The sequence below is a fragment of the Ambystoma mexicanum genome, chromosome 7q, assembly GCF_040938575.1.
Source record: "Ambystoma mexicanum isolate Mex_15411 chromosome 7q, UKY_AmexF1_1, whole genome shotgun sequence".
Taxonomy (NCBI): domain Eukaryota; kingdom Metazoa; phylum Chordata; class Amphibia; order Caudata; family Ambystomatidae; genus Ambystoma; species Ambystoma mexicanum.
Window position 1 is genome coordinate 751,210,898 of NC_090941.1, and position 12,465 is coordinate 751,223,362.

Sequence of the window (12,465 nt, forward strand, 5' to 3'; positions counted from 1 at the left end):
CAGCGCCAAGGGTATTTACCAAGGTACTGGTAGTGGCTGCAGCGCAACTGCGCAGACCATCTGTCCCAGTTTACCCTTACCTTGACGACTGGCTCATCACAGGGGACCCAAAAAACAGTAGATCTTCTCTTCAGTCTGGGTTTCTCAATCAACGAGAAGAAATCCAGTCTAGTCCCTAGTCAAACAAAACAATTTCTGGGAGCTCTAATTCGGACGGAAGACGGTGTTGTCTTCCCCTCCAATGAGGGGGTTCAGAACATACTTTTTCAGATTCCTCAATATGTAGCCAGTCGGGAGGTGACGGTGCGCAAGGCCATGCGCTTGCTAGGAATGATGGCGTTGTGCATATACTTGGTTCCTCACGCGTGGCTGCACATGCGTCCCATGCAAGAGTGGCTCAACAGGCAGTGGTTTCAGGCCAGCGGACAATGGGAAGATCTGGTAGTTGTCTCGCCAGCCCTCGTTCTCTCTCTGCAGTGGTGGTCAAGACAAAACCTCTTGAAGGGGAAAACCTTCACCAGCCCTCCCGTGGAAGCCACTCTCACGACAGACGCATCTCTCACGGGGTGGGGGGCTCGCCTGCTCCAGCCGACAGCACATGGGGTGTGGTCCCCTCAAATAGCATCCAACCAAATACATTTACTGGAGCTATTAGCGGTGTTCAAAGCACTAAAGGCCTTTCAGATGTAGCTGCAAGGGAAGACAGTACTGATTCTAACGGAGAGCACTACAGCCATGTATTACCTGAACAAACAGGGGGGCACTCACTCTCCAGGGCTATCCAAGCTGTCCCAAAACTTTTGGATATGGGCTCTCGGACACAAGATGTTTCTGTTGTCACTACATGCTCCAGGGGAACTCCATCTTCTGGCAGACGTGCTCAGCAGAGATTTTACTCTTCCCGAAGAATACGAAGGGCGTCTACACTAAGATATTGTGTTCAACGTCTTCGCAGAATGGGGCTTCCCAGAGATCGACATGTTCGCAACTCAGGAGAACGCCCAATGCCAAGACTACGCCTCCAGGTACCCCCAGAACCGCTCCAAGGGGGAACGGTCTCTGGATAACATGGGGGGGGGGGGAGCGTAGACAAATTTCCCTGACCGACTCCCCTTCTCAACAAGATGGTGCACAGTTACCATGATACTGGTGGCCCCTATGTGGGCCCGCGAACCCTGGTTCGCTCACCTGATGGAAATGTCCCTCTCCCCACCACTGAAGCTACCCTGCCCGTACAACATGTCTCAGGACAGGGGGGAGACCCTACACCCATGCCCATAAACTCTGAATTTAGCAGCTTGGCTCCTGAGGTCATAGAGTTTGGACACCTACAGCTCCCTCAGAGGTGCATGGACATACTCGGGGAAGCTAGGAAACCGAAAACACGTTATTGCTATGCCAGCAAATGGAAATGTTTTGTCATCTGGTGTAATTCCAAGGGTGTCAATCCCATATATTGCTCACCCACACACATTGTGCTGTACCTAACCCATCTGTTAGACACTGGGTTAGTCTTCAATTCCCTAAAGGTTAATCTGGCTGCACTGTCAGCCTACACCACATCACAACATAAAGTGTCGTGGTGGAAGATGATTAAGGCCTTTATATGGAAGGGGTTAAGAGGATGTATCCTCCCATTTCTCGCCCAGCTCCTCGGTGGGACCTAAATGTGGTTTTGACCAAGCTCATGGGAGCTCCCTTTCAGCCTATGCATAAAGCAAGTCTAAAAGACATGACTTATAAAACGGCCTTCCTAATGGCTATCACTTCTATCAGAAGGGTTAGCAAACTACAGGCACTTTCTCTTCTAGACACTTTTGTTACAGTCCGCAGGGATAAGGTAGTTCTGCGCATGCACCCCAGATTTGTGCCTAAATTCATATCAAAGTTCCATGTGAACCAGTCGATTGAACTACCTACTTTTTTCCAGAATCCCACTAGCATGGCCCAAAGAAGCCTACACACACTAGATGTGCGCAGGGCAGTCATGTTCTACCTGGAAAGAACTAAACCACTGAGGAAAACAAATCCATTTTCTGTTTCAGTGGCAGCTGGTAGAGAAGGAGATCCTGTCTCTAAATCGGATATCTCAAGGTGGATTGTCAAATGCATCACACTATGTTTCTCTCTTGCTAAGAGAGAACTGCCCTTCAAGCCTAGAGCACATTCTACTCGAGGCACTGGGGCATCCTTAGCATTCATTGCAAATGTTCCCTCGAGTCCATTTGCAAAGCGGCAACCTGGAGATCTGTACACACCTTTACAAAACACTATTGCCTAGACACTCATTCTAGGTCTGATGCTCAGGTGGAACAAGCAGTACTAAGACATCTTTTCTCTACTGTTCCTTCTCGCAACCCACCTCCAACTCGGGGTACTGCCCGCTAGTCTATGCACAGCATGTGATTCTAAACAGATTAACAAGCATCAGAAGACATACATTGCTTACCGTAATAGCATTTCTGATGATTGTATCTGCTTAGATTCACATGTGCCCTCCCTACCTCCCCGCTCGGGGTGGAAGAAACATAGACGTCTTACTACTTTCTCTCTTTATGAACTCACTCACTATAGCCTTGGGCTCCCTCATGGCAGAAAAAATACAATCAGAGGGACCTTGGCGCGTGAGGGATTTTGGTTACACTACACATCACGATAGGGATAGTGTTAGACACGCCTATGCCGCCGTTCCCTTTCGGTCCCCGAAAGACAAGCTGCAATACTCCGCGGTTACCACTGGATGTCAGACTATATGCACAGCATGTGAATCTAAGCAGATCCAATCATCAGAAATGCTATTACGGTAAGTAATGCATGTCATACTTTCCATCAAGCACCAGTGTTTTGAGGTCCGTTCGGCCTGCCACTATTAATTCTAATTTGACATGTGGAGGAGGTCGCTCCGGGATATACCAAAATGAGGCGTATTGCACCTGGGAGGCCACACAATAGAATTCCAGATGGGGCGCAGAGAACCCTCCCTTCTCATATGGGAATGTTAGCTCCACCCATTTCTTCCAGACCGCCCGGAATGCTACAAAAACTGCAAGGAGAGAGTGCAACTTGGCGAAGTAGGATTTCCCGTGCCATATCAGGGCATTAGCAAAAATATAAAGCGATTCAGGCAATAGCGTCATTTTAATTGGGTGAAGTTTGGTGACAGTGGAGAGCACGAGAGCTTGCCACCTCTCTATCTTGTTTTCAGCGATTGGTGTGGCTGCTTTGTAATTGTCTTGCAGTAATGCAGTGCTTGTCCTAGATACCACCATCAGGTATTTAACGTGGTCAGACCATCGCAAGGGGAAAAAGCCCCCGATATTCATGGGTATGGTCCATAAGTGGGAATATTTCAGATTTAGAAAAATTCATCATAAAACCGGTGTGTTCTCTAATACCAAGATTCACTTGTGGATCTCTGACGTACACCACGTCGTCCGCGTACAGGGATATTATCTCTGGTGTGCCAGCCAGGCGGACTACACAATGTCTGTGGCGTTCCCTGATAGTCTGCCATGGGCTCAATGACCATGGTGAACAAGATGGGAGAGGGGGCATCCATGGCGGGTGCCTCGGCCCGACTGGAATTGGTTGGACAATGAGGAGTTAACCAACACTCTAGCCAAGAGTTGTGTGTACAATAACTTGATAAATCGAATCCTGTTCGGTCCTATCCCCATCTTTTCCAGTGCTACCCATAAGAATTCCCACAACACCATATCAAAAGCTTTTTGAGCATTGATAGTCACTGCCTGTGCCTGGGGAGTTTCCTGACCATGACATTGAATAGTCGCCTAATATTAAGCGAATTGGATCTAATCGGGATGAACCCGGCTTGGTCAGTGTGGACCAGATGTGGCATAAGGGGGAGAAGGCAATTAGCAAGAACCTGAGCAAACATTTATGTATCGCAGTTCATTAGTGATGGCGACCTATAGGAGCCGCACTGGTCCCTAGGTTTGTTTTATTTGAGGAGTACTATGATCACCGCTTCCCGCAGTGACTCCGGGAGCAGCAAATCCCTCAAAGATTCATCCCATACACTAAGGAGGATGGGCGCTAATACCACCGCATATTCACGATAAAACTCTGCAGTGAGGCCATCCGGAACAGGAGCCTTCCCTTTAGGTAGGTTAGAAATGACCGCCACAATGTCTTCAACTGTGATGGGATTGTCGAGTGTCTCTTTAGCTCGGGGGAGGTAAGGCGTGACAATGGGATGCCCTCTAGCAATGCATGTATGGCGTGGCCAGCCCAGGGCTGCTCTGCGGAGTATAGATTGCAGGAGAAGTCACGAAAAAAAACTCCCAGAACTTCAGCATCTGCCCACCTAGTGTTGCCCTCCTCATCGAGAATAGTCAACATGGGATCGCCCTCTTTCTACTTGTACCAGTCTCAACAGTGTTTTTTCCGGTCTATCTCCCTCACCCTATTTCCTGGCCACCTTTGGTCGGGAGAAGTAGCGCACTTCTTGCGTCGCGTGTACCTGAAATGATTCAAGTTCCGTACGTATTTGTAAGAGAGTCTGGGGGTCAGGGGATCAGGAGTATTATGTTTCGAGCCTCTTAAAGTCGCTTCGGATTTCTCTAGATCTCTCTGTATGCTTTGAAGTACCCCAGCTTCCGTAGTTAAGTTATTGCCATCTCGCTAAAATAGACCTTAAAGGCTTGCCATCTGATGTCATTGGAGGTGGATCCTGCCATGTTGCAATCGAAGAAGGTATCCATATCGGTTTTAATCTCCGCCCAGAACACTGTCCACCAGGTGCAGCCTATTTAAACCTCCAGGTTTAATACATGCATGGGCTATTTTATTCCACAGGCTTGTTTTAAATCGGGACCAAATCAGAAAATAAAGGTTTTAAACTGCCTTGGCTGGGTTTGCAAGCTGTCTAAAACAGGTTATTGCGGTTGGCAGAGTTAAAGCTTCCCCCTAGGAAGGGAGCCACACCATAAACTCTCAGCAGTGACTAACACCCCACTGATAATTACAGGGTGGGAAAGAATCTAGTCCAGGCTGAGCCCACTGACAATGAAATTTCCAGGACAAGGACATGTGAGAAGAAAGTCGCACGTCATTGTGATTTCTACAGGAGGCTTCAGAGGATATCCCTACAAAATATCCCCACCAAATATATTGCTGTATATAGCATAAGTATGGCGATATTTATGTATCACAATATTTTTGCCGGGATATTAACAAGTGGAACCCTTCAGAGGAGATCTCCGTGACGGCCCTGCCCTTTAGGGGTGGTAGCTTGCAAGCTATGACCAAATATGGCAGACAAAGGATTGCCATTTGCTTCCAGAGACCATTTCATAAATAAACTTTAAAGACTTTTATCTCTGCAGCAAGACTTTGTAAAAATGTAGCAATTTCGCAGTTTAAAAGTGATTTTATGGGCTTTCTTTTAAGACATGGTAGAATTCACTGACATTTTGGGGACAGAAATGGCAAAGTATTGCGGATTACAAGAAAAGCATCCATGTTGCAAATGCAAAGTTTTGTACAGACATCCCTTATGATCATCCACCCCATGTATAAAGTTATAGAATTTTGAGTAATATAAATCCCATTGAAAAGCGCAAAAAATTGGTAAAAGGGCGAAAGATTCTCACAAACTGAAGGTTTGGACTGCCATGTGCTGCATAAAATATATAACCTGCTTATGTAAGTGTGTAGATGTTTCCACTGTATGAAGGTGCCATTTAGGGCAAAAATTGATTTTAAGTAAAGTAATTGTGGGAGGTTTTGGACATTGTAAAACTCGCATCATAAATCTGACATATTCTGGAAATCCAACTGGCTGAGAGCAAGGCGGAGACTATCACCCTTGTCTAATCCCGTTGTTAGAGGCATGTTTAGTTAAGCCTGCCCCAGCCATATACTTTGATGTCACTATGCATTATAAATAAGAGTCCCTGACAAGACTCTAGAGAGACTCTTAGTGACGTTCCTGCGCTGCGTTCCTGTTCCATCCCTCCAGATTCCAGATCCCAACTACAAGGCCAAAGCATTGCTGACCCTACTCCAGGGCCCACTGCAAAACCCAAGCAGTGCTGATCCTATTCCCAGCAAGGCCTTAATTCTGAAAACCCACTAATCTCCCATGAAAAAGGGGAGAGCTGTGGTCCTTTTTGCATCCTGAAGCAGCCTGGCTTGCTGCCCACTAATTGCATACCCGCTGCCATCCTACAATCCTGCCATCCAGCTGACCTTTAGTATCCAGTGACCAGAATTGCCAGTCCAGAAGTGCCATCCGGTGACCAGAACTGGCCAGCTGTTTGCCAGGCACCCTGCTGTATAGTGACCAGAACCGTTGGCGGTCCAAAAATCCCAAAACTAAAAAGTGGACTGAGTATAATCGCCACCCCATAGAAACCCACAACCTATCTTGTCTTGCATTTTTCCTTATTCTATTCCCTAAGCCATCTTATCCTTACCCTGATAACTTGTTAAAACTGTTAGTATCATTCTTGCAATCCTGCCCTTGATTTCTAGTGCTAACACCATCTCTTTAGTAATTTTGTCATGTGTAATCCTAAACCATTAGTCCTATTTCGAGTGATCGGACTGGTTTCCGCCAGGGTTGGGCGCTGGGGTGACAGGGTTGAAATCGCAAATCAACCTTGGATCTTACTGTGTCCCTCTTTGGTGGGCTAGCCTGAATACTCTAGTTTAAAGTAAAACTGTTCTTCTCACAACTGATTTCCTTTCCTATTTCACGGCTTCATTTTACTCAAAGCACACCTTTTTATATCTTGTATAACTCCTCCAATTTACAAGCTAGAGACCTATTTCCACTTCTAGAATATCCATGGCATATACCTCTATCCCCCAGTCCAAATCAGCGTATTTCTTCCGTTTTTATTAAAAAACATTTGGGTAATTTCAGGCGGGAATTGAAAAAATTGCAAAGTTTCCAACGTGTCATTTTGCTGCAATCTGTTTTAAACTTTCCACTCATTTTCGAACTGTGTTCTCTTGGTAATTCATTCTTTGTGATTATTAGTGTATTTGCATTGTTGCTTTAGTGAGGAATTATATTTGCTTCAAGGTTTTTAACACACATTCATTATTTATTTGTCCATTTCCGAGTGCCATTTCATAACATTGCAATGGGTTTAAAATCTGTTTTTCTCTTATTTGGGTAGTGAAGGTCAGATTTAGATTTTGTTTTCTGTTTTTTATTCCTGATTACCTGCTGCTTCTTTTTATCCACTCAGAATTTATTATTTGTGGGTTGAGGGAACATTGCAGGGGGAAATTCTAACTTGGGTGCTATCTTTCCTAAATCAAAAAGTGCTCCTATTCCGCTGTGCTGTGTATATGTTCCACTAGAAGGTTAAACCCTATACATTGCTCACATTCTCATTGTACTTATCACCCCATTGGTGATTTCTGCCCCATATTAAAAAGTGTATGATTTCTTTTGAATTTTAAAATAAATAAAGATTGTATTTTTCCAACCAGCCTGGTTCATGGTCCATTGTGACCCAGGGTATTAGAAAAAAGGGGTGTGATATGAGTGGTGTACCATCTCAATATTGGATCTATATAATATAAAGACAGAAGCTTTCAGTCGTTCGCTGCATACTAGGCTGAGACCAAGGTGTGTGTCGCCTCATTGAAATCCTTAACAAATTAGGCATTCAAACTTGTTGCAGGCCGCTTTCTAATGGCCGTGCCCTGCCCCCATCCCCCGACCCCCACTGCTGCCCTCAATCTAGCAGTGCATCTACTCTTCCCTCACCCACCCCCAACTACTCCCTCGGTCCAACAGGGATCAGACGCACATTTGACCCTTAATAAACACAAAGCAATTGCAAAGGGGTACGCTATTGCTGCACAGCTTCACACATTGTACTTCGGATGTATCATCCTATCTGTGGATTGTGAAGAGGCAACTGTTACATAATAAACAATACTATCGGCCCATGTTGGGTTTGGGACCTTGATCCCGGACAGAGACCTTTGAACCATGCGCCATCAGTCAGGTAGGTTCCCCTCAGCTGGATCAGCGGCTGGATTATCCAAAGGTATCTTTGCTTCCATGAACTTCACAGCCTAACCCGGGACCGTGAAGAAGGAAAGGTTGCAGCAGAACTGGAGTTTTAGACGTGCCAGGAACAGCATAGCATACAGAATTTTCTGCTCCCTGGGCGTCTTCTTCACTCCTATAAATTGTCGACGTTCTCGCTGCACTGAGGTGGAAAAATCAGGGATGATCTCTGTCTTGATAGCTCAATATTTCTGCTATTATTGGTCTGGGAAAGGGGGGGTTAGAGACAGTGGGCCGGTTCCACTGCAAAAGAGGGGGGATTGGTCTGGGCTGCCCAAGAGGACTTTTTTTTTCGAAGGCCAATTCCATTCTTCCTGGAAGTACGTCCTCCAGGACCCCGACTATGCGGCTATTATTCCTTTCGGAGCGGGTGATTTCGAGGCAGGGCTTTGCCTTGGCCCTCTGAGGGTAGTCAGTTCTTGCGCTCGTGTTTGCTTCGGGCTGTTGCAGCTGCTCTTCCGCGTGCCTTCCTGCAATTTCTTAGCATGCACCACAAGCTGGGAGACACTGTCTGGCGTTCTCTCTCTTACAGGACAAACCCTCTCTGTATTTTGGCACAGTTGAAATTTGTGGGCTTCCCTGACACACTCCCGATTGGTTCTTTGAATGGCCCTCATCTAGAGGACTGGTGTACTTCACATCTCTGCTTTCTTGCAGGGAGATTGAATACACTATGGTTCAGAAACTGGGTCAGCCATAATTAACGGTCTTCTAGGATTACCACAGAATTTAGCCCCTACATAATCCATGGAGGCGTTTGTGTTTTTTGGGGAGGGATGGTGACTTGTACCCCTCCCTAGGGGTTTCCTGTCCCCTAAAAGGGAGTCTCCTCCAGAGTGATCCCTCTTACCTTGTCCCCAAGAAGTGTTGCAGGCTCGCCTCTTGTCCCAAAGCTGGTGGCTCCCCCTTTGGGGGAGGTGACGCTCTTTAGATTTATCACAGGCTATAAAATAAAGTTCAGTGTACCTATTGTGGGTAGGCAAATGTGTTTTACTGCTACAGTCCCCCAAGGAGCCTAAACACTTTTTGCTGAGTCCTATCAACCTATATTGGGGGCCAGCAACCTTGAGTCACACAAGCACATTTGTTGGTCATGAAGGGCAAATGGACCACTTTTAAAAACACTGCACTACAGTGAAGGGCATGTGCAGTTTGTTTGCTATGAAGGACCACAACCTCTTGTAAAAATCTATGAATCTGCACCTTTGCTTTCTTTTATACGCTCAGTTACTTAGGGCTTTTCAATACAATCATGCATCTTGTTTAATTATTAAGTGAATTGCAGAACAGGGAATACTAGTTAATGGAAAAGGCACTCCTGTTATACCTCCGACCAGTGCTGCTATTAACTTAGAAGGCAAACCTTTGCAATTTGTTTTGTAATGTAAAAAAAAGTTTATGAAAAGATTTCCAATGTAAATATTTCTCAATTATATGACAATAAGATACGTTTGCAGTGCATCATTAGTTGTGATACAAGGGCTAACTAATTTTACAAACTATAATTAACTGTATCAAGTAAAACAGATGTTTAAGGACTAACTGCATGAAAATTATCTATTATAGTGATTAGACAATCAAGGGAACATTGCCAATAAAGACTCACACATTAGGTAGGAGGGACATTATTTCAAAAACCAAGAAAGCTCTAAATATTAGGACCACTTAATGCCACCTTATAAATATTGTCAAAGATTAATATTAAGATTTAGTATTTTATAGTCATGGAGTTAATCAAGTAAATATTGCCAATTATTTCTTATTGTATTTTGACATTTCATCCCTATTATGAGCATAAAATGTTTTTATTATATATAAAAAAGCATATATATATTCAACCACATTAAATAGGAACATTTATCGGGATATGTGATTGTTTTTAAATGGGCTCACCAAGGAACCTCAGTGAGGCTCTTATTTGTATACCTTTGTTTTGGCTGTGGTGAGTAAGGATGGGAACAACAATGGACTAAATTCTGATCGGAGTAATTTCACTTCCAGGGTTACGAGCAGGCCTTCAAAAAGATTTGGAATTTTATGGTGAAAAAGTAATTTGAGACCACCAGGGGTCAACATGGCTGCATGAACACGGAGCTCCCTGAGCTGCTCTGCCATTGAGCTGCAGCTGCTGCCCCACAGAGCCTGGGATGCATAGAAACTGTGACTTGAACACTGCAATCTCTTCACAGGTGTGTAGGCTAGGAACAAAGGAATACCACTCAAATACTGAGTAGCATTTGGGGTGTGCTGTTGCTGATACAATCTGAAGTGGGGGCCGAGGGGGGTAAGAGGTGGATTAATGGGGGCCGGCACCTATACATAGAATCTATCGATGAATAATTTGTAGGGGGCGGTGGGGAGCATGCCCACGAATGGTGGCCTGGTTCAGTCCTGTTTCAAGCATGGACCAGACTTGGCTGGTTATTTCAAAGTTGTTGATATTTTTAGTTATGGTTGATAAGGGGGAGAAGTGGGTGGGGAGGGATTTGTGGGAGGGGTGGACACAATACCAGAACCAGACAAGGTGCTTAAGGCTAAAATGTGTAAGTGGTGTGGAAAGCTGGGCGTAGAAGTAAATGTCAATGCCATAGACCATCCAATGGCAAACACTTTTGGGAGGGTCTTTCGGCTAGTTTCGCTGAATTTAAAAGGGCTTAATTCATCAATCAAGAGGTCACTACTAACCAGAGAAGTGTCCAGGCACAAAGTGACTAGCATGTTCATTCAGGAAACCCATTATGATCGGGAAGGAGCAGAGATTACTGGGGAAGAAAAAACCTATATGTTTTGGACGTCCGGCCCAACCAAGAAAAGGGGGGTGGATATTTTGATAACCCTTGAATCTCCCAATTGAGGAGGTCCATATAAAGGAGGATTTGGAGGGGAGGCTCCTCATGGTTAAGGAGAAAGTGTGGGGGGCAGAAGATCACTATGGCCGCACTCCAGTTTGTGGACAGTTTGTGCCATAGATGAATGGGCTGGAGGGGACAGAATAGTAGGAGGGGATTTTTAACATGCTTTTACACCCTGTGCTGGAAATATTGGGGAGAGATGTGAGATTCTCAAAGGCAGCGGTTAAGGGAAGCATGTGTCTTGATTACTGCTTGCTTCGATATTGTGAGTGATGCATGGCGAGAGGCCAACCCAGGTAGAAAGGGTATATCTTCTGTTCCTATGCACATAAATCTTCTAAAAGAAACAATTACCTTTTGGTAGATGAGAGTAATATGGCGCGGGTGGAATCCTCCCAAATTAGACCAGTGCTATGCACAGATCACATGGTAGTCACTGACATGGTACTCGTTCTCCTTAGAAGGAGCCCTAGCAGCTGGCAATATAATTCCACTTTTTTCCAGGATAGAGTTTTCAGGGAAACGCTCCGAAAACAAATCAACCTTACCATCAAGAAAAACAATAATGTTGAGGCCCCTGTAAAAATAGTATGGGAAGCTGTAAAATCTGCAATAATAGGGCTCATGATAGCAGACGGGGAGCGAAATAAAAGGGCAGACACATTAGAAGATCAAGATGAGGAGTAAAATAACTGTACTGAAAAGCAGCGTGAGATTATGGCAGACATGCATACTTTGAGAGCTGAGGTCAGAGAGCAGAACCTGGGCAAAATCGAACACATACTAAATCTGGTATGAGCACAGGCAGGCGCCATCCTGGCAAACAGATTAAAGACAGTAAGAGTGTAGAAGTTGGAACGCGAGACGCTGGTGGCATAGTTTTGTTTAACACAAAAAGAGGGTTTGAGAAATGCCTTACTTTCCCTAACACAAAGTGTTTTTCCGTACTCAAAATAAAAGTCTAAAGAGTCTGTTAGGATGTCCAATTAATATCTGTCCACTATCGTGTCCAAAACCTACTTCTAGCCTCACATTAAGAACTAAAACTCAAGTGAAAGGATTTTCTTCTTCAAAGTCTGTAACTACCAACACAAAGTTCTAAAGTGCACAAAGTTCTAATAGACCTTTGCTGCATCCACAAAATAGGTCTCCAGTTGAAATGGATCAACTCTCTTCAACAGGTTGATTTCCTTTTTAGCAACTAAGTTCCAAAATGAGGTACGAAACAAACTACCAATTGACAATGTATTTTGCTTCTTTACCTTTGCTTCCCAGTTCACAAAAGGTTAGAGGAACTGTTTCCTTCCCCCTGGTTTCTCGTCTTCTGTTACAGTTAACCTGGTTTCTGTTTCTCCCAAGTACTGTGACATTTTTCTTTGGACTAGTTTCTTGTAAACAAAAAGCCTCTAAGGCAATGCTTCCCTTCCTCCACTTTCCTTCTTCCTGTATTCAGTCAATCTAGGTCCTCCACTTCCAGTTACTGTGTTTTTGAAATGTAAATGTTCACACTTTAAAGGTAATGGTTGCTTCCCTTTTTTCTTCTGCCCAGTTAAT

At 44.7% G+C, this 12,465-nt stretch overlaps 1 protein-coding gene across 2 annotated transcripts in view; it reads left to right on the plus strand.

Annotated features, from left to right (window-relative positions):
• The window catches only part of NPAT (nuclear protein, coactivator of histone transcription), a 1,036,854-nt gene that overhangs the window by 722,891 nt on the left and 301,498 nt on the right, over positions 1–12,465 (plus strand). The gene's annotated exons all lie outside the window — the stretch shown is intronic.